The sequence below is a fragment of the Paramormyrops kingsleyae genome, chromosome 23 (genome assembly GCF_048594095.1).
Source record: "Paramormyrops kingsleyae isolate MSU_618 chromosome 23, PKINGS_0.4, whole genome shotgun sequence".
In the NCBI taxonomy this organism is placed as follows: Eukaryota; Metazoa; Chordata; class Actinopteri; order Osteoglossiformes; family Mormyridae; genus Paramormyrops; species Paramormyrops kingsleyae.
In genome coordinates this window covers 2937221-2962414 of record NC_132819.1, presented here as the reverse complement: position 1 = coordinate 2962414, position 25194 = coordinate 2937221, and the positions used below count along the sequence as shown (strand labels likewise).

The 25194-nt window shown below is 41.2% G+C and overlaps 18 non-coding genes across 18 annotated transcripts; all 18 read left to right on the top strand.

Annotated features, from left to right (window-relative positions):
• The first annotated feature begins 1502 nt into the window (after positions 1-1502).
• On the top strand, positions 1503-1574 carry trnah-gug (transfer RNA histidin (anticodon GUG)). The gene has a single exon. It is a non-coding gene; the product is annotated as a tRNA-His (tRNA).
• Positions 1575-3468: 1894 nt separating this feature from the next.
• trnah-gug (transfer RNA histidin (anticodon GUG)) lies at positions 3469-3540 on the top strand. The gene has a single exon. It is a non-coding gene; the product is annotated as a tRNA-His (tRNA).
• Positions 3541-5434: 1894 nt separating this feature from the next.
• Positions 5435-5506, top strand: trnah-gug (transfer RNA histidin (anticodon GUG)). Its single transcript has one exon. It is a non-coding gene; the product is annotated as a tRNA-His (tRNA).
• A 911-nt stretch (positions 5507-6417) lies between these two features.
• trnah-gug (transfer RNA histidin (anticodon GUG)) lies at positions 6418-6489 on the top strand. Its single transcript has one exon. It is a non-coding gene; the product is annotated as a tRNA-His (tRNA).
• Positions 6490-8395: 1906 nt separating this feature from the next.
• Positions 8396-8467, top strand: trnah-gug (transfer RNA histidin (anticodon GUG)). The gene has a single exon. It is a non-coding gene; the product is annotated as a tRNA-His (tRNA).
• A 911-nt stretch (positions 8468-9378) lies between these two features.
• Positions 9379-9450, top strand: trnah-gug (transfer RNA histidin (anticodon GUG)). The gene has a single exon. It is a non-coding gene; the product is annotated as a tRNA-His (tRNA).
• Positions 9451-10373: 923 nt separating this feature from the next.
• trnah-gug (transfer RNA histidin (anticodon GUG)) lies at positions 10374-10445 on the top strand. The gene has a single exon. It is a non-coding gene; the product is annotated as a tRNA-His (tRNA).
• Positions 10446-11356: 911 nt separating this feature from the next.
• On the top strand, positions 11357-11428 carry trnah-gug (transfer RNA histidin (anticodon GUG)). The gene has a single exon. It is a non-coding gene; the product is annotated as a tRNA-His (tRNA).
• Positions 11429-12351: 923 nt separating this feature from the next.
• trnah-gug (transfer RNA histidin (anticodon GUG)) lies at positions 12352-12423 on the top strand. The gene has a single exon. It is a non-coding gene; the product is annotated as a tRNA-His (tRNA).
• Positions 12424-14317: 1894 nt separating this feature from the next.
• On the top strand, positions 14318-14389 carry trnah-gug (transfer RNA histidin (anticodon GUG)). Its single transcript has one exon. It is a non-coding gene; the product is annotated as a tRNA-His (tRNA).
• A 911-nt stretch (positions 14390-15300) lies between these two features.
• On the top strand, positions 15301-15372 carry trnah-gug (transfer RNA histidin (anticodon GUG)). Its single transcript has one exon. It is a non-coding gene; the product is annotated as a tRNA-His (tRNA).
• Positions 15373-16295: 923 nt separating this feature from the next.
• Positions 16296-16367, top strand: trnah-gug (transfer RNA histidin (anticodon GUG)). The gene has a single exon. It is a non-coding gene; the product is annotated as a tRNA-His (tRNA).
• A 1894-nt stretch (positions 16368-18261) lies between these two features.
• On the top strand, positions 18262-18333 carry trnah-gug (transfer RNA histidin (anticodon GUG)). Its single transcript has one exon. It is a non-coding gene; the product is annotated as a tRNA-His (tRNA).
• Positions 18334-19244: 911 nt separating this feature from the next.
• Positions 19245-19316, top strand: trnah-gug (transfer RNA histidin (anticodon GUG)). Its single transcript has one exon. It is a non-coding gene; the product is annotated as a tRNA-His (tRNA).
• A 911-nt stretch (positions 19317-20227) lies between these two features.
• trnah-gug (transfer RNA histidin (anticodon GUG)) lies at positions 20228-20299 on the top strand. Its single transcript has one exon. It is a non-coding gene; the product is annotated as a tRNA-His (tRNA).
• Positions 20300-21210: 911 nt separating this feature from the next.
• Positions 21211-21282, top strand: trnah-gug (transfer RNA histidin (anticodon GUG)). Its single transcript has one exon. It is a non-coding gene; the product is annotated as a tRNA-His (tRNA).
• Positions 21283-22193: 911 nt separating this feature from the next.
• On the top strand, positions 22194-22265 carry trnah-gug (transfer RNA histidin (anticodon GUG)). Its single transcript has one exon. It is a non-coding gene; the product is annotated as a tRNA-His (tRNA).
• A 1894-nt stretch (positions 22266-24159) lies between these two features.
• On the top strand, positions 24160-24231 carry trnah-gug (transfer RNA histidin (anticodon GUG)). Its single transcript has one exon. It is a non-coding gene; the product is annotated as a tRNA-His (tRNA).
• Positions 24232-25194: the final 963 nt, after the last annotated feature.

The window sequence follows — 25194 nt, the reverse complement described above, 5'->3', positions numbered from 1 at the left end:
TGTATGAATCGATTGATTTCTGTTCCGATGATCCAATCTCGCTTTGATTTTTCAAAACCTCGCGCTGTGCAGAATGTGATTGGTTAAGCAATAAGAACCTGGATCCAGGATGTGCCAGTTATATATTCGGGGTGCAACTGTCGTCCAGTACCTGTTTTTTTACATTTCAGAAAGCGGCCGATATCTTCCGAAAACAACGAATCAAACGAACAAACCATATCTGCTGAAAAGAGTGCAAGCTTCGTATATTTGAAATGTTGCGTATTGAAAAAAATCTTTTGGCAATACATTATCATTTGATATAATGGTCATCACATATGAATTGTACTCTGTGATATTCCATAGGTGGTGACTGTGTAAAATGGCAATGATCTCTTATTACATTAACCAGTGGTCACTAAGAGCTGTATTGTCATTAGGGGAAGAAAATGAATACTCCACTTGTCGGTGGTCATTTTAATAAGGACATGGATGAATGGCATCCTTGTGGTGTTGTTTGGCTAATGACTGTCCAAAGCGGCCGTGATCGCATAGTGGTCAGTACTCTGCGTTGTGGTCGCAGCAACTCCGGTTCGAATCCGGGTCACGGCAGGTGAATCGCCCACTCATATTGGATTTCAATGCATTTACTTCCAAGTGGATGCGTGGTTTTCTGGATACGCGCCACAAATGTTACAGGAGTCTTCGCGTTCTCATCCTGTTTACCTGTGGTGATATTGATGTTGGACTTTTGACGGGCAGAATCTCAGTACTTTGGAAATTAGAAGCAAACAAGATGCACCTGAGTAAGGCAAGTCCCGAAGTGCTCATTGTCATCACTATAGCTGAAAAGGTGTAAGTGACAAGAGGAAAGAAAAACTGCGTTCTACCAGTTAATACATCATAAAACGGAATTTGCGGCCAGTGGTGGACATATGGCAAAATTCAAACAGTAATTGGTGACTTTGTATAATTCATTAGCGCACAATGGCACGATGATAAGTTGTATGAATGGATTGATTTCTGTTCCGATGATCCAATCTCGCTTTGATTTTTCAAAACCTCGCGCTGTGCAGAATGTGATTGGTTAAGCAATAAGAGCCTGGATCCAGGATGTGCCAGTTATATATTCGGGGTGCAACTGTCGTCCAGTACCTGTTTTTTTACATTTCAGAAAGCGGCCGATATCTTCCGAAAACAACGAATCAAACGAACAAACCATATCTGCTGAAAGAGTGCAAGGTTCGTATATTTGAAATGTTGCGTATTGAAAAAAATCTTTTGGCAATACATTATCATTTGATATAATGGTCATCACATATGAATTGTACTCTGTGATATTCCATAGGTGGTGACTGTGTAAAATGGCAATGATCTCTTATTACATTAACCAGTGGTCACTAAGAGCTGTATTGTCATTAAGGGGAAGAAAATGAATACTCCACTTGTCGGTGGTCATTTTAATAAGGACATGGATGAATGGCATCCTTGTGGTGTTGTTTGGCTAATGACTGTCCAAAGCGGCCGTGATCGTATAGTGGTCAGTACTCTGCGTTGTGGTCGCAGCAACCCCGGTTCGAATCCGGGTCACGGCAGGTGAATCGCCCACTCATATTGGATTTCAATGCATTTACTTCCAAGTGGATGCGTGGTTTTCTGGATACGCGCCACAAATGTTACAGGAGTCTTCGCGTTCTCATCCTGTTTACCTGTGGTGATATTGATGTTGGACTTTTGACGGGCAGAATCTCAGTACTTTGGAAATTAGAAGCAAACAAGATGCACCTGAGTAAGGCAAGTCCCGAAGTGCTCATTGTCATCACTATAGCTGAAAAGGTGTAAGTGACAAGAGGAAAGAAAAACTGCGTTCTACCAGTTAATACATCATAAAACGGAATTTGCGGCCAGTGGTGGACATATGGCAAAATTCAAACAGTAATTGGTGACTTTGTATAATTCATTAGCGCACAATGGCTCGATGATAAGTTGTATGAATCGATTGATTTCTGTTCCGATGATCCAATCTCGCTTTGATTTTTCAAAACCTCGCGCTGTGCAGAATGTGATTGGTTAAGCAATAAGAACCTGGATCCAGGATGTGCCAGTTATATATTCGGGGTGCAACTGTCGTCCAGTACCTGTTTTTTTACATTTCAGAAAGCGGCCGATATCTTCCGAAAACAACGAATCAAACGAACAAACCATATCTGCTGAAAAGAGTGCAAGCTTCGTATATTTGAAATGTTGCGTATTGAAAAAAATCTTTTGGCAATACATTATCATTTGATATAATGGTCATCACATATGAATTGTACTCTGTGATATTCCATAGGTGGTGACTGTGTAAAATGGCAATGATCTCTTATTACATTAACCAGTGGTCACTAAGAGCTGTATTGTCATTAGGGGAAGAAAATGAATACTCCACTTGTCGGTGGTCATTTTAATAAGGACATGGATGAATGGCATCCTTGTGGTGTTGTTTGGCTAATGACTGTCCAAAGCGGCCGTGATCGCATAGTGGTCAGTACTCTGCGTTGTGGTCGCAGCAACTCCGGTTCGAATCCGGGTCACGGCAGGTGAATCGCCCACTCATATTGGATTTCAATGCATTTACTTCCAAGTGGATGCGTGGTTTTCTGGATACGCGCCACAAATGTTACAGGAGTCTTCGCGTTCTCATCCTGTTTACCTGTGGTGATATTGATGTTGGACTTTTGACGGGCAGAATCTCAGTACTTTGGAAATTAGAAGCAAACAAGATGCACCTGAGTAAGGCAAGTCCCGAAGTGCTCATTGTCATCACTATAGCTGAAAAGGTGTAAGTGACAAGAGGAAAGAAAAACTGCGTTCTACCAGTTAATACATCATAAAACGGAATTTGCGGCCAGTGGTGGACATATGGCAAAATTCAAACAGTAATTGGTGACTTTGTATAATTCATTAGCGCACAATGGCACGATGATAAGTTGTATGAATGGATTGATTTCTGTTCCGATGATCCAATCTCGCTTTGATTTTTCAAAACCTCGCGCTGTGCAGAATGTGATTGGTTAAGCAATAAGAACCTGGATCCAGGATGTGCCAGTTATATATTCGGGGTGCAACTGTCGTCCAGTACCTGTTTTTTTACATTTCAGAAAGCGGCCGATATCTTCCGAAAACAACGAATCAAACGAACAAACCATATCTGCTGAAAAGAGTGCAAGCTTCGTATATTTGAAATGTTGCGTATTGAAAAAAATCTTTTGGCAATACATTATCATTTGATATAATGGTCATCACATATGAATTGTACTCTGTGATATTCCATAGGTGGTGACTGTGTAAAATGGCAATGATCTCTTATTACATTAACCAGTGGTCACTAAGAGCTGTATTGTCATTAGGGGAAGAAAATGAATACTCCACTTGTCGGTGGTCATTTTAATAAGGACATGGATGAATGGCATCCTTGTGGTGTTGTTTGGCTAATGACTGTCCAAAGCGGCCGTGATCGTATAGTGGTCAGTACTCTGCGTTGTGGTCGCAGCAACCCCGGTTCGAATCCGGGTCACGGCAGGTGAATCGCCCACTCATATTGGATTTCAATGCATTTACTTCCAAGTGGATGCGTGGTTTTCTGGATACGCGCCACAAATGTTACAGGAGTCTTCGCGTTCTCATCCTGTTTACCTGTGGTGATATTGATGTTGGACTTTTGACGGGCAGAATCTCAGTACTTTGGAAATTAGAAGCAAACAAGATGCACCTGAGTAAGGCAAGTCCCGAAGTGCTCATTGTCATCACTATAGCTGAAAAGGTGTAAGTGACAAGAGGAAAGAAAAACTGCGTTCTACCAGTTAATACATCATAAAACGGAATTTGTGGCCAGTGGTGGACATATGGCAAAATTCAAACAGTAATTGGTGACTTTGTATAATTCATTAGCGCACAATGGCTCGATGATAAGTTGTATGAATCGATTGATTTCTGTTCCGATGATCCAATCTCGCTTTGATTTTTCAAAACCTCGCGCTGTGCAGAATGTGATTGGTTAAGCAATAAGAACCTGGATCCAGGATGTGCCAGTTATATATTCGGGGTGCAACTGTCGTCCAGTACCTGTTTTTTTACATTTCAGAAAGCGGCCGATATCTTCCGAAAACAACGAATCAAACGAACAAACCATATCTGCTGAAAAGAGTGCAAGCTTCGTATATTTGAAATGTTGCGTATTGAAAAAAATCTTTTGGCAATACATTATCATTTGATATAATGGTCATCACATATGAATTGTACTCTGTGATATTCCATAGGTGGTGACTGTGTAAAATGGCAATGATCTCTTATTACATTAACCAGTGGTCACTAAGAGCTGTATTGTCATTAGGGGAAGAAAATGAATACTCCACTTGTCGGTGGTCATTTTAATAAGGACATGGATGAATGGCATCCTTGTGGTGTTGTTTGGCTAATGACTGTCCAAAGCGGCCGTGATCGCATAGTGGTCAGTACTCTGCGTTGTGGTCGCAGCAACTCCGGTTCGAATCCGGGTCACGGCAGGTGAATCGCCCACTCATATTGGATTTCAATGCATTTACTTCCAAGTGGATGCGTGGTTTTCTGGATACGCGCCACAAATGTTACAGGAGTCTTCGCGTTCTCATCCTGTTTACCTGTGGTGATATTGATGTTGGACTTTTGACGGGCAGAATCTCAGTACTTTGGAAATTAGAAGCAAACAAGATGCACCTGAGTAAGGCAAGTCCCGAAGTGCTCATTGTCATCACTATAGCTGAAAAGGTGTAAGTGACAAGAGGAAAGAAAAACTGCGTTCTACCAGTTAATACATCATAAAACGGAATTTGCGGCCAGTGGTGGACATATGGCAAAATTCAAACAGTAATTGGTGACTTTGTATAATTCATTAGCGCACAATGGCACGATGATAAGTTGTATGAATGGATTGATTTCTGTTCCGATGATCCAATCTCGCTTTGATTTTTCAAAACCTCGCGCTGTGCAGAATGTGATTGGTTAAGCAATAAGAGCCTGGATCCAGGATGTGCCAGTTATATATTCGGGGTGCAACTGTCGTCCAGTACCTGTTTTTTTACATTTCAGAAAGCGGCCGATATCTTCCGAAAACAACGAATCAAACGAACAAACCATATCTGCTGAAAGAGTGCAAGGTTCGTATATTTGAAATGTTGCGTATTGAAAAAAATCTTTTGGCAATACATTATCATTTGATATAATGGTCATCACATATGAATTGTACTCTGTGATATTCCATAGGTGGTGACTGTGTAAAATGGCAATGATCTCTTATTACATTAACCAGTGGTCACTAAGAGCTGTATTGTCATTAAGGGGAAGAAAATGAATACTCCACTTGTCGGTGGTCATTTTAATAAGGACATGGATGAATGGCATCCTTGTGGTGTTGTTTGGCTAATGACTGTCCAAAGCGGCCGTGATCGTATAGTGGTCAGTACTCTGCGTTGTGGTCGCAGCAACCCCGGTTCGAATCCGGGTCACGGCAGGTGTATCGCCCACTCATGTTGGATTTCAATGCATTTACTTCCAAGTGGATGCGTGGTTTTCTGGATACGCGCCACAAATGTTACAGGAGTCTTCGCGTTCTCATCCTGTTTACCTGTGGTGATATCGATGTTGGACTTTTGACGGGCAGAATCTCAGTACTTTGGAAATTAGAAGCAAACAAGATGCACCTGAGTAAGGCAAGTCCCGAAGTGCTCATTGTCATCACTATAGCTGAAAAGGTGTAAGTGACAAGAGGAAAGAAAAACTGCGTTCTACCAGTTAATACATCATAAAACGGAATTTGCGGCCAGTGGTGGACATATGGCAAAATTCAAACAGTAATTGGTGACTTTGTATAATTCATTAGCGCACAATGGCACGATGATAAGTTGTATGAATGGATTGATTTCTGTTCCGATGATCCAATCTCGCTTTGATTTTTCAAAACCTCGCGCTGTGCAGAATGTGATTGGTTAAGCAATAAGAACCTGGATCCAGGATGTGCCAGTTATATATTCGGGGTGCAACTGTCGTCCAGTACCTGTTTTTTTACATTCCAGAAAGCGGCCGATATCTTCCGAAAACAACGAATCAAACGAACAAACCATATCTGCTGAAAAGAGTGCAAGCTTCGTATATTTGAAATGTTGCGTATTGAAAAAAATCTTTTGGCAATACATTATCATTTGATATAATGGTCATCACATATGAATTGTACTCTGTGATATTCCATAGGTGGTGACTGTGTAAAATGGCAATGATCTCTTATTACATTAACCAGTGGTCACTAAGAGCTGTATTGTCATTAGGGGAAGAAAATGAATACTCCACTTGTCGGTGGTCATTTTAATAAGGACATGTATGAATGGCATCCTTGTGGTGTTGTTTGGCTAATGACTGTCCAAAGCGGCCGTGATCGTATAGTGGTCAGTACTCTGCGTTGTGGTCGCAGCAACCCCGGTTCGAATCCGGGTCACGGCAGGTGAATCGCCCACTCATATTGGATTTCAATGCATTTACTTCCAAGTGGATGCGTGGTTTTCTGGATACGCGCCACAAATGTTACAGGAGTCTTCGCGTTCTCATCCTGTTTACCTGTTCTCATCCTGTTTGTGATATTGATGTTGGGCTTTTGACAGGCAGAATCTCAGTACTTTGGAAATTAGAAGCAAACAAGATGCACCTGAGTAAGGCAAGTCCCGAAGTACTCATTGTCATCACTATAGCTGAAAAGGTGTAAGTGACAAGAGGAAAGAAAAACTGCGTTCTACCAGTTAATACATCATAAAACGGAATTTGTGGCCAGTGGTGGACATATGGCAAAATTCAAACAGTAATTGGTGACTTTGTATAATTCATTAGCGCACAATGGCTCGATGATAAGTTGTATGAATCGATTGATTTCTGTTCCGATGATCCAATCTCGCTTTGATTTTTCAAAACCTCGCGCTGTGCAGAATGTGATTGGTTAAGCAATAAGAACCTGGATCCAGGATGTGCCAGTTATATATTCGGGGTGCAACTGTCGTCCAGTACCTGTTTTTTTACATTTCAGAAAGCGGCCGATATCTTCCGAAAACAACGAATCAAACGAACAAACCATATCTGCTGAAAAGAGTGCAAGCTTCTTATAGTTGAAATGTTGCGTATTGAAAAAAATCTTTTGGCAATACATTATCATTTGATATAATGGTCATCACATATGAATTGTACTCTGTGATATTCCATAGGTGGTGACTGTGTAAAATGGCAATGATCTCTTATTACATTAACCAGTGGTCACTAAGAGCTGTATTGTCATTAGGGGAAGAAAATGAATACTCCACTTGTCGGTGGTCATTTTAATAAGGACATGGATGAATGGCATCCTTGTGGTGTTGTTTGGCTAATGACTGTCCAAAGCGGCCGTGATCGCATAGTGGTCAGTACTCTGCGTTGTGGTCGCAGCAACTCCGGTTCGAATCCGGGTCACGGCAGGTGAATCGCCCACTCATATTGGATTTCAATGCATTTACTTCCAAGTGGATGCGTGGTTTTCTGGATACGCGCCACAAATGTTACAGGAGTCTTCGCGTTCTCATCCTGTTTACCTGTGGTGATATTGATGTTGGACTTTTGACGGGCAGAATCTCAGTACTTTGGAAATTAGAAGCAAACAAGATGCACCTGAGTAAGGCAAGTCCCGAAGTGCTCATTGTCATCACTATAGCTGAAAAGGTGTAAGTGACAAGAGGAAAGAAAAACTGCGTTCTACCAGTTAATACATCATAAAACGGAATTTGCGGCCAGTGGTGGACATATGGCAAAATTCAAACAGTAATTGGTGACTTTGTATAATTCATTAGCGCACAATGGCACGATGATAAGTTGTATGAATGGATTGATTTCTGTTCCGATGATCCAATCTCGCTTTGATTTTTCAAAACCTCGCGCTGTGCAGAATGTGATTGGTTAAGCAATAAGAACCTGGATCCAGGATGTGCCAGTTATATATTCGGGGTGCAACTGTCGTCCAGTACCTGTTTTTTTACATTTCAGAAAGCGGCCGATATCTTCCGAAAACAACGAATCAAACGAACAAACCATATCTGCTGAAAGAGTGCAAGGTTCGTATATTTGAAATGTTGCGTATTGAAAAAAATCTTTTGGCAATACATTATCATTTGATATAATGGTCATCACATATGAATTGTACTCTGTGATATTCCATAGGTGGTGACTGTGTAAAATGGCAATGATCTCTTATTACATTAACCAGTGGTCACTAAGAGCTGTATTGTCATTAAGGGGAAGAAAATGAATACTCCACTTGTCGGTGGTCATTTTAATAAGGACATGGATGAATGGCATCCTTGTGGTGTTGTTTGGCTAATGACTGTCCAAAGCGGCCGTGATCGTATAGTGGTCAGTACTCTGCGTTGTGGTCGCAGCAACCCCGGTTCGAATCCGGGTCACGGCAGGTGTATCGCCCACTCATGTTGGATTTCAATGCATTTACTTCCAAGTGGATGCGTGGTTTTCTGGATACGCGCCACAAATGTTACAGGAGTCTTCGCGTTCTCATCCTGTTTACCTGTGGTGATATCGATGTTGGACTTTTGACGGGCAGAATCTCAGTACTTTGGAAATTAGAAGCAAACAAGATGCACCTGAGTAAGGCAAGTCCCGAAGTGCTCATTGTCATCACTATAGCTGAAAAGGTGTAAGTGACAAGAGGAAAGAAAAACTGCGTTCTACCAGTTAATACATCATAAAACGGAATTTGCGGCCAGTGGTGGACATATGGCAAAATTCAAACAGTAATTGGTGACTTTGTATAATTCATTAGCGCACAATGGCACGATGATAAGTTGTATGAATGGATTGATTTCTGTTCCGATGATCCAATCTCGCTTTGATTTTTCAAAACCTCGCGCTGTGCAGAATGTGATTGGTTAAGCAATAAGAACCTGGATCCAGGATGTGCCAGTTATATATTCGGGGTGCAACTGTCGTCCAGTACCTGTTTTTTTACATTCCAGAAAGCGGCCGATATCTTCCGAAAACAACGAATCAAACGAACAAACCATATCTGCTGAAAAGAGTGCAAGCTTCGTATATTTGAAATGTTGCGTATTGAAAAAAATCTTTTGGCAATACATTATCATTTGATATAATGGTCATCACATATGAATTGTACTCTGTGATATTCCATAGGTGGTGACTGTGTAAAATGGCAATGATCTCTTATTACATTAACCAGTGGTCACTAAGAGCTGTATTGTCATTAGGGGAAGAAAATGAATACTCCACTTGTCGGTGGTCATTTTAATAAGGACATGTATGAATGGCATCCTTGTGGTGTTGTTTGGCTAATGACTGTCCAAAGCGGCCGTGATCGTATAGTGGTCAGTACTCTGCGTTGTGGTCGCAGCAACCCCGGTTCGAATCCGGGTCACGGCAGGTGAATCGCCCACTCATATTGGATTTCAATGCATTTACTTCCAAGTGGATGCGTGGTTTTCTGGATACGCGCCACAAATGTTACAGGAGTCTTCGCGTTCTCATCCTGTTTACCTGTTCTCATCCTGTTTGTGATATTGATGTTGGGCTTTTGACAGGCAGAATCTCAGTACTTTGGAAATTAGAAGCAAAGAAGATGCACCTGAGTAAGGCAAGTCCCGAAGTGCTCATTGTCATCACTATAGCTGAAAAGGTGTAAGTGACAAGAGGAAAGAAAAACTGCGTTCTACCAGTTAATACATCATAAAACGGAATTTGCGGCCAGTGGTGGACATATGGCAAAATTCAAACAGTAATTGGTGACTATGTATAATTCATTAGCGCACAATGGCACGAAGATAAGTTGTATGAATGGATTGATTTCTGTTCCGATGATCCAATCTCGCTTTGATTTTTCAAAACCTCGCGCTGTGCAGAATGTAATTGATTCAGCAATAAGAAGCTGGATCCGGGATGTGCCAGTTATAAATTCGGTATGGAACTGTCGTCCAGCACCTGTTTTTTTACATTTCAGAAAGCGGCCGATATCTTCCGAAAACAACGAATCAAACGAACAAACCATATCTGCTGAAAAGAGTGCAAGCTTCGTATAGTTGAAATGTTGCGTATTGAAAAAAATCTTTTGGCAATACATTATCATTTGATATAATGGTCATCACATATGAATTGTACTCTGTGATATTCCATAGGTGGTGACTGTGTAAAATGGCAATGATCTCTTATTACATTAACCAGTGGTCACTAAGAGCTGTATTGTCATTAGGGGAAGAAAATGAATACTCCACTTGTCGGTGGTCATTTTAATAAGGACATGGATGAATGGCATCCTTGTGGTGTTGTTTGGCTAATGACTGTCCAAAGCGGCCGTGATCGTATAGTGGTCAGTACTCTGCGTTGTGGTCGCAGCAACCCCGGTTCGAATCCGGGTCACGGCAGGTGTATCGCCTAGTCATATTGGATTTCAATGCATTTACTTCCAAGTGGATGCGTTGTTTTCTGGATGCGCGCCACAAATGTTACAGGAATCTTCGCGTTCTCATCCTGTTTACCTGTGGTGATATTGATGTTGGACTTTTGACGGGCAGAATCTCAGTACTTTGGAAATTAGAAGCAAACAAGATGCACCTGAGTAAGGCAAGTCCCGAAGTGCTCATTGTCATCACTATAGCTGAAAAGGTGTAAGTGACAAGAGGAAAGAAAAACTGCGTTCTACCAGTTAATACATCATAAAACGGAATTTGCGGCCAGTGGTGGACATATGGCAAAATTCAAACAGTAATTGGTGACTATGTATAATTCATTAGCGCACAATGGCACGAAGATAAGTTGTATGAATGGATTGATTTCTGTTCCGATGATCCAATCTCGCTTTGATTTTTCAAAACCTCGCGCTGTGCAGAATGTAATTGATTCAGCAATAAGAAGCTGGATCCGGGATGTGCCAGTTATAAATTCGGTATGGAACTGTCGTCCAGCACCTGTTTTTTTACGTTTCAGAAAGCGGCCGATATCTTCCGAAAACAACGAATCAAACGAACAAACCATATCTTCTGAAAAGAGTGCAAGCTTCGTATATTTGAAATGTTGCGTATTGAAAAAAATCTTTTGGCAATACATTATCATTTGATATAATGGTCATCACATATGAATTGTACTCTGTGATATTCCATAGGTGGTGACTGTGTAAAATGGCAATGATCTCTTATTACATTAACCAGTGGTCACTAAGAGCTGTATTGTCATTAGGGGAAGAAAATGAATACTCCACTTGTCGGTGGTCATTTTAATAAGGACATGGATGAATGGCATCCTTGTGGTGTTGTTTGGCTAATGACTGTCCAAAGCGGCCGTGATCGTATAGTGGTTAGTACTCTGCGTTGTGGCCGCAGCAACCCCGGTTCGAATCCGGGTCACGGCAGGTGTATCGCCCACTCATATTAGATTTCAATGCATTTACTTCCAAGTGGATGCGTGGTTTTCTGGATACGCGCCACAAATGTTACAGGAGTCTTCGCGTTCTCATCCTGTTTACCTGTTCTCATCCTGTTTGTGATATTGATGTTGGGCTTTTGACAGGCAGAATCTCAGTACTTTGGAAATTAGAAGCAAACAAGATGCACCTGAGTAAGGCAAGTCCCGAAGTGCTCATTGTCATCACTATAGCTGAAAAGGTGTAAGTGACAAGAGGAAAGAAAAACTGCGTTCTACCAGTTAATACATCATAAAACGGAATTTGCGGCCAGTGGTGGACATATGGCAAAATTCAAATAGTAATTGGTGACTATGTATAATTCATTAGCGCACAATGGCACGAAGATAAGTTGTATGAATGGATTGATTTCTGTTCCGATGATCCAATCTCACTTTGATTTTTCAAAACCTCGCGCTGTGCAGAATGTAATTGATTCAGCAATAAGAAGCTGGATCCGGGATGTGCCAGTTATAAATTCGGTATGGAACTGTCGTCCAGCACCTGTTTTTTTACATTTCAGAAAGCGGCCGATATCTTCCGAAAACAACGAATCAAACGAACAAACCATATCTGCTGAAAAGAGTGCAAGCTTCTTATAGTTGAAATGTTGCGTATTGAAAAAAATCTTTTGGCAATACATTATCATTTGATATAATGGTCATCACATATGAATTGTACTCTGTGATATTCCATAGGTGGTGACTGTGTAAAATGGCAATGATCTCTTATTACATTAACCAGTGGTCACTAAGAGCTGTATTGTCATTAGGGGAAGAAAATGAATACTCCACTTGTCGGTGGTCATTTTAATAAGGACATGGATGAATGGCATCCTTGTGGTGTTGTTTGGCTAATGACTGTCCAAAGCGGCCGTGATCGTATAGTGGTTAGTACTCTGCGTTGTGGCCGCAGCAACCCCGGTTCGAATCCGGGTCACGGCAGGTGTATCGCCCACTCATATTAGATTTCAATGCATTTACTTCCAAGTGGATGCGTGGTTTTCTGGATACGCGCCACAAATGTTACAGGAGTCTTCGCGTTCTCATCCTGTTTACCTGTGGTGATATTGATGTTGGACTTTTGACGGGCAGAATCTCAGTACTTTGGAAATTAGAAGCAAACAAGTTGCACCTGAGTAAGGCAAGTCCCGAAGTGCTCATTGTCATCACTATAGCTGAAAAGGTGTAAGTGACAAGAGGAAAGAAAAACTGCGTTTTACCAGTTAATACATCATAAAACGGAATTTGCGGCCAGTGGTGGACATATGGCAAAATTCAAAGAGTAATTGGTGACTATGTATAATTCATTAGCGCACAATGGCACGAAGATAAGTTGTATGAATGGATTGATTTCTGTTCCGATGATCCAATCTCGCTTTGATTTTTCAAAACCTCGCGCTGTGCAGAATGTAATTGATTCAGCAATAAGAAGCTGGATCCGGGATGTGCCAGTTATAAATTCGGTATGGAACTGTCGTCCAGCACCTGTTTTTTTACATTTCAGAAAGCGGCCGATATCTTCCGAAAACAACGAATCAAACGAACAAACCATATCTGCTGAAAAGAGTGCAAGCTTCGTATAGTTGAAATGTTGCGTATTGAAAAAAATCTTTTGGCAATACATTATCATTTGATATAATGGTCATCACATATGAATTGTACTCTGTGATATTCCATAGGTGGTGACTGTGTAAAATGGCAATGATCTCTTATTACATTAACCAGTGGTCACTAAGAGCTGTATTGTCATTAGGGGAAGAAAATGAATACTCCACTTGTCGGTGGTCATTTTAATAAGGACATGGATGAATGGCATCCTTGTGGTGTTGTTTGGCTAATGACTGTCCAAAGCGGCCGTGATCGTATAGTGGTCAGTACTCTGCGTTGTGGTCGCAGCAACCCCAGTTCGAATCCGGGTCACGGCAGGTGTATCGCCCACTCGTATTAGATTTCAATGCATTTACTTCCAAGTGGATGCGTGGTTTTCTGGATACGCGCCACAAATGTTACAGGAGTCTTCGAGTTCTCATCCTGTTTACCTGTGGTGATATTGATGTTGGACTTTTGACGGGCAGAATCTCAGTACTTTGGAAATTAGAAGCAAACAAGATGCACCTGAGTAAGGCAAGTCCCGAAGTGCTCATTGTCATCACTATAGCTGAAAAGGTGTAAGTGACAAGAGGAAAGAAAAACTGCGTACTACCAGTTAATACATCATAAAACGGAATTTGCGGCCAGTGGTGGACATATGGCAAAATTCAAAGAGTAATTGGTGACTATGTATAATTCATTAGCGCACAATGGCACGAAGATAAGTTGTATGAATGGATTGATTTCTGTTCCGATGATCCAATCTCGCTTTGATTTTTCAAAACCTCGCGCTGTGCAGAATATAATTGATTCAGCAATAAGAACCTGGATCCAGGATGTGCCAGTTATATATTCGGGGTGCAACTGTCGTCCAGTACCTGTTTTTTTACATTTCAGAAAGCGGCCGATATCTTCCGAAAACAACGAATCAAACGAACAAACCATATCTGCTGAAAAGAGTGCAAGCTTCGTATAGTTGAAATGTTGCGTATTGAAAAAAATCTTTTGGCAATACATTATCATTTGATATAATGGTCATCACATATGAATTGTACTCTGTGATATTCCATAGGTGGTGACTGTGTAAAATGGCAATGATCTCTTATTACATTAACCAGTGGTCACTAAGAGCTGTATTGTCATTAGGGGAAGAAAATGAATACTCCACTTGTCGGTGGTCATTTTAATAAGGACATGGATGAATGGCATCCTTGTGGTGTTGTTTGGCTAATGACTGTCCAAAGCGGCCGTGATCGTATAGTGGTCAGTACTCTGCGTTGTGGTCGCAGCAACCCCGGTTCGAATCCGGGTCACGGCAGGTGTATCGCCTAGTCATATTGGATTTCAATGCATTTACTTCCAAGTGGATGCGTTGTTTTCTGGATGCGCGCCACAAATGTTACAGGAATCTTCGCGTTCTCATCCTGTTTACCTGTGGTGATATTGATGTTGGACTTTTGACGGGCAGAATCTCAGTACTTTGGAAATTAGAAGCAAACAAGATGCACCTGAGTAAGGCAAGTCCCGAAGTGCTCATTGTCATCACTATAGCTGAAAAGGTGTAAGTGACAAGAGGAAAGAAAAACTGCGTTCTACCAGTTAATACATCATAAAACGGAATTTGCGGCCAGTGGTGGACATATGGCAAAATTCAAACAGTAATTGGTGACTATGTATAATTCATTAGCGCACAATGGCACGAAGATAAGTTGTATGAATGGATTGATTTCTGTTCCGATGATCCAATCTCGCTTTGATTTTTCAAAACCTCGCGCTGTGCAGAATGTAATTGATTCAGCAATAAGAAGCTGGATCCGGGATGTGCCAGTTATAAATTCGGTATGGAACTGTCGTCCAGCACCTGTTTTTTTACGTTTCAGAAAGCGGCCGATATCTTCCGAAAACAACGAATCAAACGAACAAACCATATCTTCTGAAAAGAGTGCAAGCTTCGTATATTTGAAATGTTGCGTATTGAAAAAAATCTTTTGGCAATACATTATCATTTGATATAATGGTCATCACATATGAATTGTACTCTGTGATATTCCATAGGTGGTGACTGTGTAAAATGGCAATGATCTCTTATTACATTAACCAGTGGTCACTAAGAGCTGTATTGTCATTAGGGGAAGAAAATGAATACTCCACTTGTCGGTGGTCATTTTAATAAGGACATGGATGAATGGCATCCTTGTGGTGTTGTTTGGCTAATGACTGTCCAAAGCGGCCGTGATCGTATAGTGGTTAGTACTCTGCGTTGTGGCCGCAGCAACCCCGGTTCGAATCCGGGTCACGGCAGGTGTATCGCCCACTCATATTAGATTTCAATGCATTTACTTCCAAGTGGATGCGTGGTTTTCTGGATACGCGCCACAAATGTTACAGGAGTCTTCGCGTTCTCATCCTGTTTACCTGTTCTCATCCTGTTTGTGATATTGATGTTGGGCTTTTGACAGGCAGAATCTCAGTACTTTGGAAATTAGAAGCAAACAAGATGCACCTGAGTAAGGCAAGTCCCGAAGTGCTCATTGTCATCACTATAGCTGAAAAGGTGTAAGTGACAAGAGGAAAGAAAAACTGCGTTCTACCAGTTAATACATCATAAAACGGAATTTGCGGCCAGTGGTGGACATATGGCAAAATTCAAATAGTAATTGGTGACTATGTATAATTCATTAGCGCACAATGGCACGAAGATAAGTTGTATGAATGGATTGATTTCTGTTCCGATGATCCAATCTCACTTTGATTTTTCAAAACCTCGCGCTGTGCAGAATGTAATTGATTCAGCAATAAGAAGCTGGATCCGGGATGTGCCAGTTATAAATTCGGTATGGAACTGTCGTCCAGCACCTGTTTTTTTACATTTCAGAAAGCGGCCGATATCTTCCGAAAACAACGAATCAAACGAACAAACCATATCTGCTGAAAAGAGTGCAAGCTTCTTATAGTTGAAATGTTGCGTATTGAAAAAAATCTTTTGGCAATACATTATCATTTGATATAATGGTCATCACATATGAATTGTACTCTGTGATATTCCATAGGTGGTGACTGTGTAAAATGGCAATGATCTCTTATTACATTAACCAGTGGTCACTAAGAGCTGTATTGTCATTAGGGGAAGAAAATGAATACTCCACTTGTCGGTGGTCATTTTAATAAGGACATGGATGAATGGCATCCTTGTGGTGTTGTTTGGCTAATGACTGTCCAAAGCGGCCGTGATCGTATAGTGGTTAGTACTCTGCGTTGTGGCCGCAGCAACCCCGGTTCGAATCCGGGTCACGGCAGGTGTATCGCCCACTCATATTAGATTTCAATGCATTTACTTCCAAGTGGATGCGTGGTTTTCTGGATACGCGCCACAAATGTTACAGGAGTCTTCGCGTTCTCATCCTGTTTACCTGTGGTGATATTGATGTTGGACTTTTGACGGGCAGAATCTCAGTACTTTGGAAATTAGAAGCAAACAAGTTGCACCTGAGTAAGGCAAGTCCCGAAGTGCTCATTGTCATCACTATAGCTGAAAAGGTGTAAGTGACAAGAGGAAAGAAAAACTGCGTTTTACCAGTTAATACATCATAAAACGGAATTTGCGGCCAGTGGTGGACATATGGCAAAATTCAAAGAGTAATTGGTGACTATGTATAATTCATTAGCGCACAATGGCACGAAGATAAGTTGTATGAATGGATTGATTTCTGTTCCGATGATCCAATCTCGCTTTGATTTTTCAAAACCTCGCGCTGTGCAGAATGTAATTGATTCAGCAATAAGAAGCTGGATCCGGGATGTGCCAGTTATAAATTCGGTATGGAACTGTCGTCCAGCACCTGTTTTTTTACATTTCAGAAAGCGGCCGATATCTTCCGAAAACAACGAATCAAACGAACAAACCATATCTGCTGAAAAGAGTGCAAGCTTCGTATAGTTGAAATGTTGCGTATTGAAAAAAATCTTTTGGCAATACATTATCATTTGATATAATGGTCATCACATATGAATTGTACTCTGTGATATTCCATAGGTGGTGACTGTGTAAAATGGCAATGATCTCTTATTACATTAACCAGTGGTCACTAAGAGCTGTATTGTCATTAGGGGAAGAAAATGAATACTCCACTTGTCGGTGGTCATTTTAATAAGGACATGGATGAATGGCATCCTTGTGGTGTTGTTTGGCTAATGACTGTCCAAAGCGGCCGTGATCGTATAGTGGTCAGTACTCTGCGTTGTGGTCGCAGCAACCCCAGTTCGAATCCGGGTCACGGCAGGTGTATCGCCCACTCGTATTAGATTTCAATGCATTTACTTCCAAGTGGATGCGTGGTTTTCTGGATACGCGCCACAAATGTTACAGGAGTCTTCGAGTTCTCATCCTGTTTACCTGTGGTGATATTGATGTTGGACTTTTGACGGGCAGAATCTCAGTACTTTGGAAATTAGAAGCAAACAAGATGCACCTGAGTAAGGCAAGTCCCGAAGTGCTCATTGTCATCACTATAGCTGAAAAGGTGTAAGTGACAAGAGGAAAGAAAAACTGCGTACTACCAGTTAATACATCATAAAACGGAATTTGCGGCCAGTGGTGGACATATGGCAAAATTCAAAGAGTAATTGGTGACTATGTATAATTCATTAGCGCACAATGGCACGAAGATAAGTTGTATGAATGGATTGATTTCTGTTCCGATGATCCAATCTCGCTTTGATTTTTCAAAACCTCGCGCTGTGCAGAATATAATTGATTCAGCAATAAGAACCTGGATCCAGGATGTGCCAGTTATATATTCGGGGTGCAACTGTCGTCCAGTACCTGTTTTTTTACATTTCAGAAAGCGGCCGATATCTTCCGAAAACAACGAATCAAACGAACAAACCATATCTGCTGAAAAGAGTGCAAGCTTCGTATAGTTGAAATGTTGCGTATTGAAAAAAATCTTTTGGCAATACATTATCATTTGATATAATGGTCATCACATATGAATTGTACTCTGTGATATTCCATAGGTGGTGACTGTGTAAAATGGCAATGATCTCTTATTACATTAACCAGTGGTCACTAAGAGCTGTATTGTCATTAGGGGAAGAAAATGAATACTCCACTTGTCGGTGGTCATTTTAATAAGGACATGGATGAATGGCATCCTTGTGGTGTTGTTTGGCTAATGACTGTCCAAAGCGGCCGTGATCGTATAGTGGTCAGTACTCTGCGTTGTGGTCGCAGCAACCCCGGTTCGAATCCGGGTCACGGCAGGTGTATCGCCCACTCGTATTAGATTTCAATGCATTTACTTCCAAGTGGATGCGTGGTTTTCTGGATACGCGCCACAAATGTTACAGGAGTCTTCGAGTTCTCATCCTGTTTACCTGTGGTGATATTGATGTTGGACTTTTGACGGGCAGAATCTCAGTACTTTGGAAATTAGAAGCAAACAAGATGCACCTGAGTATGGCAAGTCCCGAAGTGCTCATTGTCATCACTATAGCTGAAAAGGTGTAAGTGACAAGAGGAAAGAAAAACTGCGTACTACCAGTTAATACATCATAAAAAGGAATTTGCGGCCAGTGGTGGACATATGGCAAAATTCAAAGAGTAATTGGTGACTATGTATAATTCATTAGCGCACAATGGCACGAAGATAAGTTGTATGAATGGATTGATTTCTGTTCCGATGATCCAATCTCGCTTTGATTTTTCAAAACCTCGCGCTGTGCAGAATATAATTGATTCAGCAATAAGAACCTGGATCCAGGATGTGCCAGTTATATATTCGGGGTGCAACTGTCGTCCAGTACCTGTTTTTTTACATTTCAGAAAGCGGCCGATATCTTCCGAAAACAACGAATCAAACGAACAAACCATATCTGCTGAAAAGAGTGCAAGCTTCGTATATTTGAAATGTTGCGTATTGAAAAAAATCTTTTGGCAATACATTATCATTTGATATAATGGTCATCACATATGAATTGTACTCTGTGATATTCCATAGGTGGTGACTGTGTAAAATGGCAATGCTCTCTTATTACATTAACCAGTGGTCACTAAGAGCTGTATTGTCATTAGGGGAAGAAAATGAATACTCCACTTGTCGGTGGTCATTTTAATAAGGACATGGATGAATGGCATCCTTGTGGTGTTGTTTGGCTAATGACTGTCCAAAGCGGCCGTGATCGTATAGTGGTCAGTACTCTGCGTTGTGGTCGCAGCAACCCCGGTTCGAATCCGGGTCACGGCAGGTGTATCGCCCACTCATATTAGATTTTAATGCATTTACTTCCAAGTGGATGCGTGGTTTTCTGGATACGCGCCACAAATGTTACAGGAGTCTTCGCGTTCTCATCCTGTTTACGTGTGGTGATATTGATGTTGGACTTTTGACGGGCAGAATCTCAGTACTTTGGAAATTAGAAGCAAACAAGATGCACCTGAGTAAGGCAAGTCCCGAAGTGCTCATTGTCATCACTATAGCTGAAAAGGTGTAAGTGACAAGAGGAAAGAAAAACTGCGTTCTACCAGTTAATACATCATAAAACGGAATTTGCGGCCAGTGGTGGACATATGGCAAAATTCAAACAGTAATTGGTGACTTTGTATAATTCATTAGCGCACAATGGCACGATGATAAGTTGTATGAATGGATTGATTTCTGTTCCGATGATCCAATCTCGCTTTGATTTTTCAAAACCTCGCGCTGTGCAGAATGTGATTGGTTAAGCAATAAGAACCTGGATCCAGGATGTGCCAGTTATATATTCGGGGTGCAACTGTCGTCCAGTACCTGTTTTTTTACATTCCAGAAAGCGGCCGATATCTTCCGAAAACAACGAATCAAACGAACAAACCATATCTGCTGAAAAGAGTGCAAGCTTCGTATATTTGAAATGTTGCGTATTGAAAAAAATCTTTTGGCAATACATTATCATTTGATATAATGGTCATCACATATGAATTGTACTCTGTGATATTCCATAGGTGGTGACTGTGTAAAATGGCAACGATCTCTTATTACATTAACCAGTGGTCACTAAGAGCTGTATTGTCATTAGGGGAAGAAAATGAATACTCCACTTGTCGGTGGTCATTTTAATAAGGACATGGATGAATGGCATCCTTGTGGTGTTGTTTGGCTAATGACTGTCCAAAGCGGCCGTGATCGTATAGTGGTCAGTACTCTGCGTTGTGGTCGCAGCAACCCCGGTTCGAATCCGGGTCACGGCAGGTGTATCGCCGACTCATATTGGATTTCAATGCATTTACTTCCAAGTGGATGCGTGGTTTTCTGGATACGCGCCACAAATGTTACAGGAGTCTTCGCGTTCTCATCCTGTTTACCTGTGGTGATATTGATGTTGGACTTTTGACGGGCAGAATCTCAGTACTTTGGAAATTAGAAGCAAACAAGATGCACCTGAGTAAGGCAAGTCCCGAAGTGCTCATTGTCATCACTATAGCTGAAAAGGTGTAAGTGACAAGAGGAAAGAAAAACTGCGTTCTACCAGTTAATACATCATAAAACGGAATTTGCGGCCAGTGGTGGACATATGGCAAAATTCAAACAGTAATTGGTGACTTTGTATAATTCATTAGCGCACAATGGCACGATGATAAGTTGTATGAATGGATTGATTTCTGTTCCGATGATCCAATCTCGCTTTGATTTTTCAAAACCTCGCGCTGTGCAGAATGTAATTGGTTAAGCAATAAGAACCTGGATCCAGGATGTGCCAGTTATATATTCGGGGTGCAACTGTCGTCCAGTACCTGTTTTTTTACATTTCAGAAAGCGGCCGATATCTTCCGAAAACAACGAATCAAACGAACAAACCATATCTGCTGAAAAGAGTGCAAGCTTCGTATATTTGAAATGTTGCGTATTGAAAAAAATCTTTTGGCAATACATTATCATTTGATATAATGGTCATCACATATGAATTGTACTCTGTGATATTCCATAGGTGGTGACTGTGTAAAATGGCAATGCTCTCTTATTACATTAACCAGTGGTCACTAAGAGCTGTATTGTCATTAGGGGAAGAAAATGAATACTCCACTTGTCGGTGGTCATTTTAATAAGGACATGGATGAATGGCATCCTTGTGGTGTTGTTTGGCTAATGACTGTCCAAAGCGGCCGTGATCGTATAGTGGTCAGTACTCTGCGTTGTGGTCGCAGCAACCCCGGTTCGAATCCGGGTCACGGCAGGTGTATCGCCCACTCGTATTAGATTTCAATGCATTTACTTCCAAGTGGATGCGTGGTTTTCTGGATACGCGCCACAAATGTTACAGGAGTCTTCGAGTTCTCATCCTGTTTACCTGTGGTGATATTGATGTTGGACTTTTGACGGGCAGAATCTCAGTACTTTGGAAATTAGAAGCAAACAAGATGCACCTGAGTATGGCAAGTCCCGAAGTGCTCATTGTCATCACTATAGCTGAAAAGGTGTAAGTGACAAGAGGAAAGAAAAACTGCGTACTACCAGTTAATACATCATAAAACGGAATTTGCGGCCAGTGGTGGACATATGGCAAAATTCAAAGAGTAATTGGTGACTATGTATAATTCATTAGCGCACAATGGCACGAAGATAAGTTGTATGAATGGATTGATTTCTGTTCCGATGATCCAATCTCGCTTTGATTTTTCAAAACCTCGCGCTGTGCAGAATATAATTGATTCAGCAATAAGAACCTGGATCCAGGATGTGCCAGTTATATATTCGGGGTGCAACTGTCGTCCAGTACCTGTTTTTTTACATTTCAGAAAGCGGCCGATATCTTCCGAAAACAACGAATCAAACGAACAAACCATATCTGCTGAAAAGAGTGCAAGCTTCGTATATTTGAAATGTTGCGTATTGAAAAAAATCTTTTGGCAATACATTATCATTTGATATAATGGTCATCACATATGAATTGTACTCTGTGATATTCCATAGGTGGTGACTGTGTAAAATGGCAATGCTCTCTTATTACATTAACCAGTGGTCACTAAGAGCTGTATTGTCATTAGGGGAAGAAAATGAATACTCCACTTGTCGGTGGTCATTTTAATAAGGACATGGATGAATGGCATCCTTGTGGTGTTGTTTGGCTAATGACTGTCCAAAGCGGCCGTGATCGTATAGTGGTCAGTACTCTGCGTTGTGGTCGCAGCAACCCCGGTTCGAATCCGGGTCACGGCAGGTGTATCGCCCACTCATATTAGATTTTAATGCATTTACTTCCAAGTGGATGCGTGGTTTTCTGGATACGCGCCACAAATGTTACAGGAGTCTTCGCGTTCTCATCCTGTTTACGTGTGGTGATATTGATGTTGGACTTTTGACGGGCAGAATCTCAGTACTTTGGAAATTAGAAGCAAACAAGATGCACCTGAGTAAGGCAAGTCCCGAAGTGCTCATTGTCATCACTATAGCTGAAAAGTTGTAAGTGACAAGAGGAAAGAAAAACTGCGTTCTACCAGTTAATACATCATAAAACGGAATTTGCGGCCAGTGGTGGACATATGGCAAAATTCAAACAGTAATTGGTGACTTTGTATAATTTATTAGCGCACAATGGCACGATGATAAGTTGTATGAATGGATTGATTTCTGTTCCGATGATCCAATCTCGCTTTGATTTTTCAAAACCTCGCGCTGTGCAGAATGTAATTGGTTAAGCAATAAGAACCTGGATCCAGGATGTGCCAGTTATATATTCGGGGTGCAACTGTCGTCCAGTACCTGTTTTTTTACATTTCAGAAAGCGGCCGATATCTTCCGAAAACAACGAATCAAACGAACAAACCATATCTGCTGAAAAGAGTGCAAGCTTCGTATATTTGAAATGTTGCGTATTGAAAAAAATCTTTTGGCAATACATTATCATTTGATATAATGGTCATCACATATGAATTGTACTCTGTGATATTCCATAGGTGGTGACTGTGTAAAATGGCAATGCTCTCTTATTACATTAACCAGTGGTCACTAAGAGCTGTATTGTCATTAGGGGAAGAAAATGAATACTCCACTTGTCGGTGGTCATTTTAATAAGGACATGGATGAATGGCATCCTTGTGGTGTTGTTTGGCTAATGACTGTCCAAAGCGGCCGTGATCGTATAGTGGTCAGTACTCTGCGTTGTGGTCGCAGCAACTCCGGTTCGAATCCCGGTCACGGCAGGTGAATCGCCCACTCATATTGGATTTCAATGCATTTACTTCCAAGTGGATGCGTGGTTTTCTGGATACGCGCCACAAATGTTACAGGAGTCTTCGCGTTCTCATCCTGTTTACCTGTGGTGATATTGATGTTGGACTTTTGACGGGCAGAATCTCAGTACTTTGGAAATTAGAAGCAAACAAGATGCACCTGAGTAAGGCAAGTCCCGAAGTGCTCATTGTCATCACTATAGCTGAAAAGGTGTAAGTGACAAGAGGAAAGAAAAACTGCGTTCTACCAGTTAATACATCATAAAACGGAATTTGCGGCCAGTGGTGGACATATGGCAAAATTCAAACAGTAATTGGTGACTTTGTATAATTCATTAGCGCACAATGGCACGATGATAAGTTGTATGAATGGATTGATTTCTGTTCCGATGATCCAATCTCGCTTTGATTTTTCAAAACCTCGCGCTGTGCAGAATGTGATTGGTTAAGCAATAAGAACCTGGATCCAGGATGTGCCAGTTATATATTCGGGGTGCAACTGTCGTCCAGTACCTGTTTTTTTACATTCCAGAAAGCGGCCGATATCTTCCGAAAACAACGAATCAAACGAACAAACCATATCTGCTGAAAAGAGTGCAAGCTTCGTATATTTGAAATGTTGCGTATTGAAAAAAATCTTTTGGCAATACATTATCATTTGATATAATGGTCATCACATATGAATTGTACTCTGTGATATTCCATATGTGGTGACTGTGTAAAATGGCAATGATCTCTTATTACATTAACCAGTGGTCACTAAGAGCTGTATTGTCATTAGGGGAAGAAAATGAATACTCCACTTGTCGGTGGTCATTTTAATAAGGACATGTATGAATGGCATCCTTGTGGTGTTGTTTGGCTAATGACTGTCCAAAGCGGCCGTGATCGTATAGTGGTCAGTACTCTGCGTTGTGGTCGCAGCAACCCCGGTTCGAATCCGGGTCACGGCAGGTGAATCGCCCACTCATATTGGATTTCAATGCATTTACTTCCAAGTGGATGCGTGGTTTTCTGGATACGCGCCACAAATGTTACAGGAGTCTTCGCGTTCTCATCCTGTTTACCTGTGGTGATATTGATGTTGGACTTTTGACGGGCAGAATCTCAGTACTTTGGAAAATAGAAGCAAACAAGATGCACCTGAGTAAGGCAAGTCCCGAAGTGCTCATTGTCATCACTATAGCTGAAAAGGTGTAAGTGACAAGAGGAAAGAAAAACTGCGTTCTACCAGTTAATACATCATAAAACGGAATTTGCGGCCAGTGGTGGACATATGGCAAAATTCAAACAGTAATTGGTGACTTTGTATAATTCATTAGCGCACAATGGCACGATGATAAGTTGTATGAATGGATTGATTTCTGTTCCGATGATCCAATCTCGCTTTGATTTTTCAAAACCTCGCGCTGTGCAGAATGTGATTGGTTAAGCAATAAGAACCTGGATCCAGGATGTGCCAGTTATATATTCGGGGTGCAACTGTCGTCCAGTACCTGTTTTTTTACATTCCAGAAAGCGGCCGATATCTTCCGAAAACAACGAATCAAACGAACAAACCATATCTGCTGAAAAGAGTGCAAGCTTCGTATATTTGAAATGTTGCGTATTGAAAAAAATCTTTTGGCAATACATTATCATTTGATATAATGGTCATCACATATGAATTGTACTCTGTGATATTCCATAGGTGGTGACTGTGTAAAATGGCAATGATCTCTTATTACATTAACCAGTGGTCACTAAGAGCTGTATTGTCATTAGGGGAAGAAAATGAATACTCCACTTGTCGGTGGTCATTTTAATAAGGACATGGATGAATGGCATCCTTGTGGTGTTGTTTGGCTAATGACTGTCCAAAGCGGCCGTGATCGTATAGTGGTCAGTACTCTGCGTTGTGGTCGCAGCAACTCCGG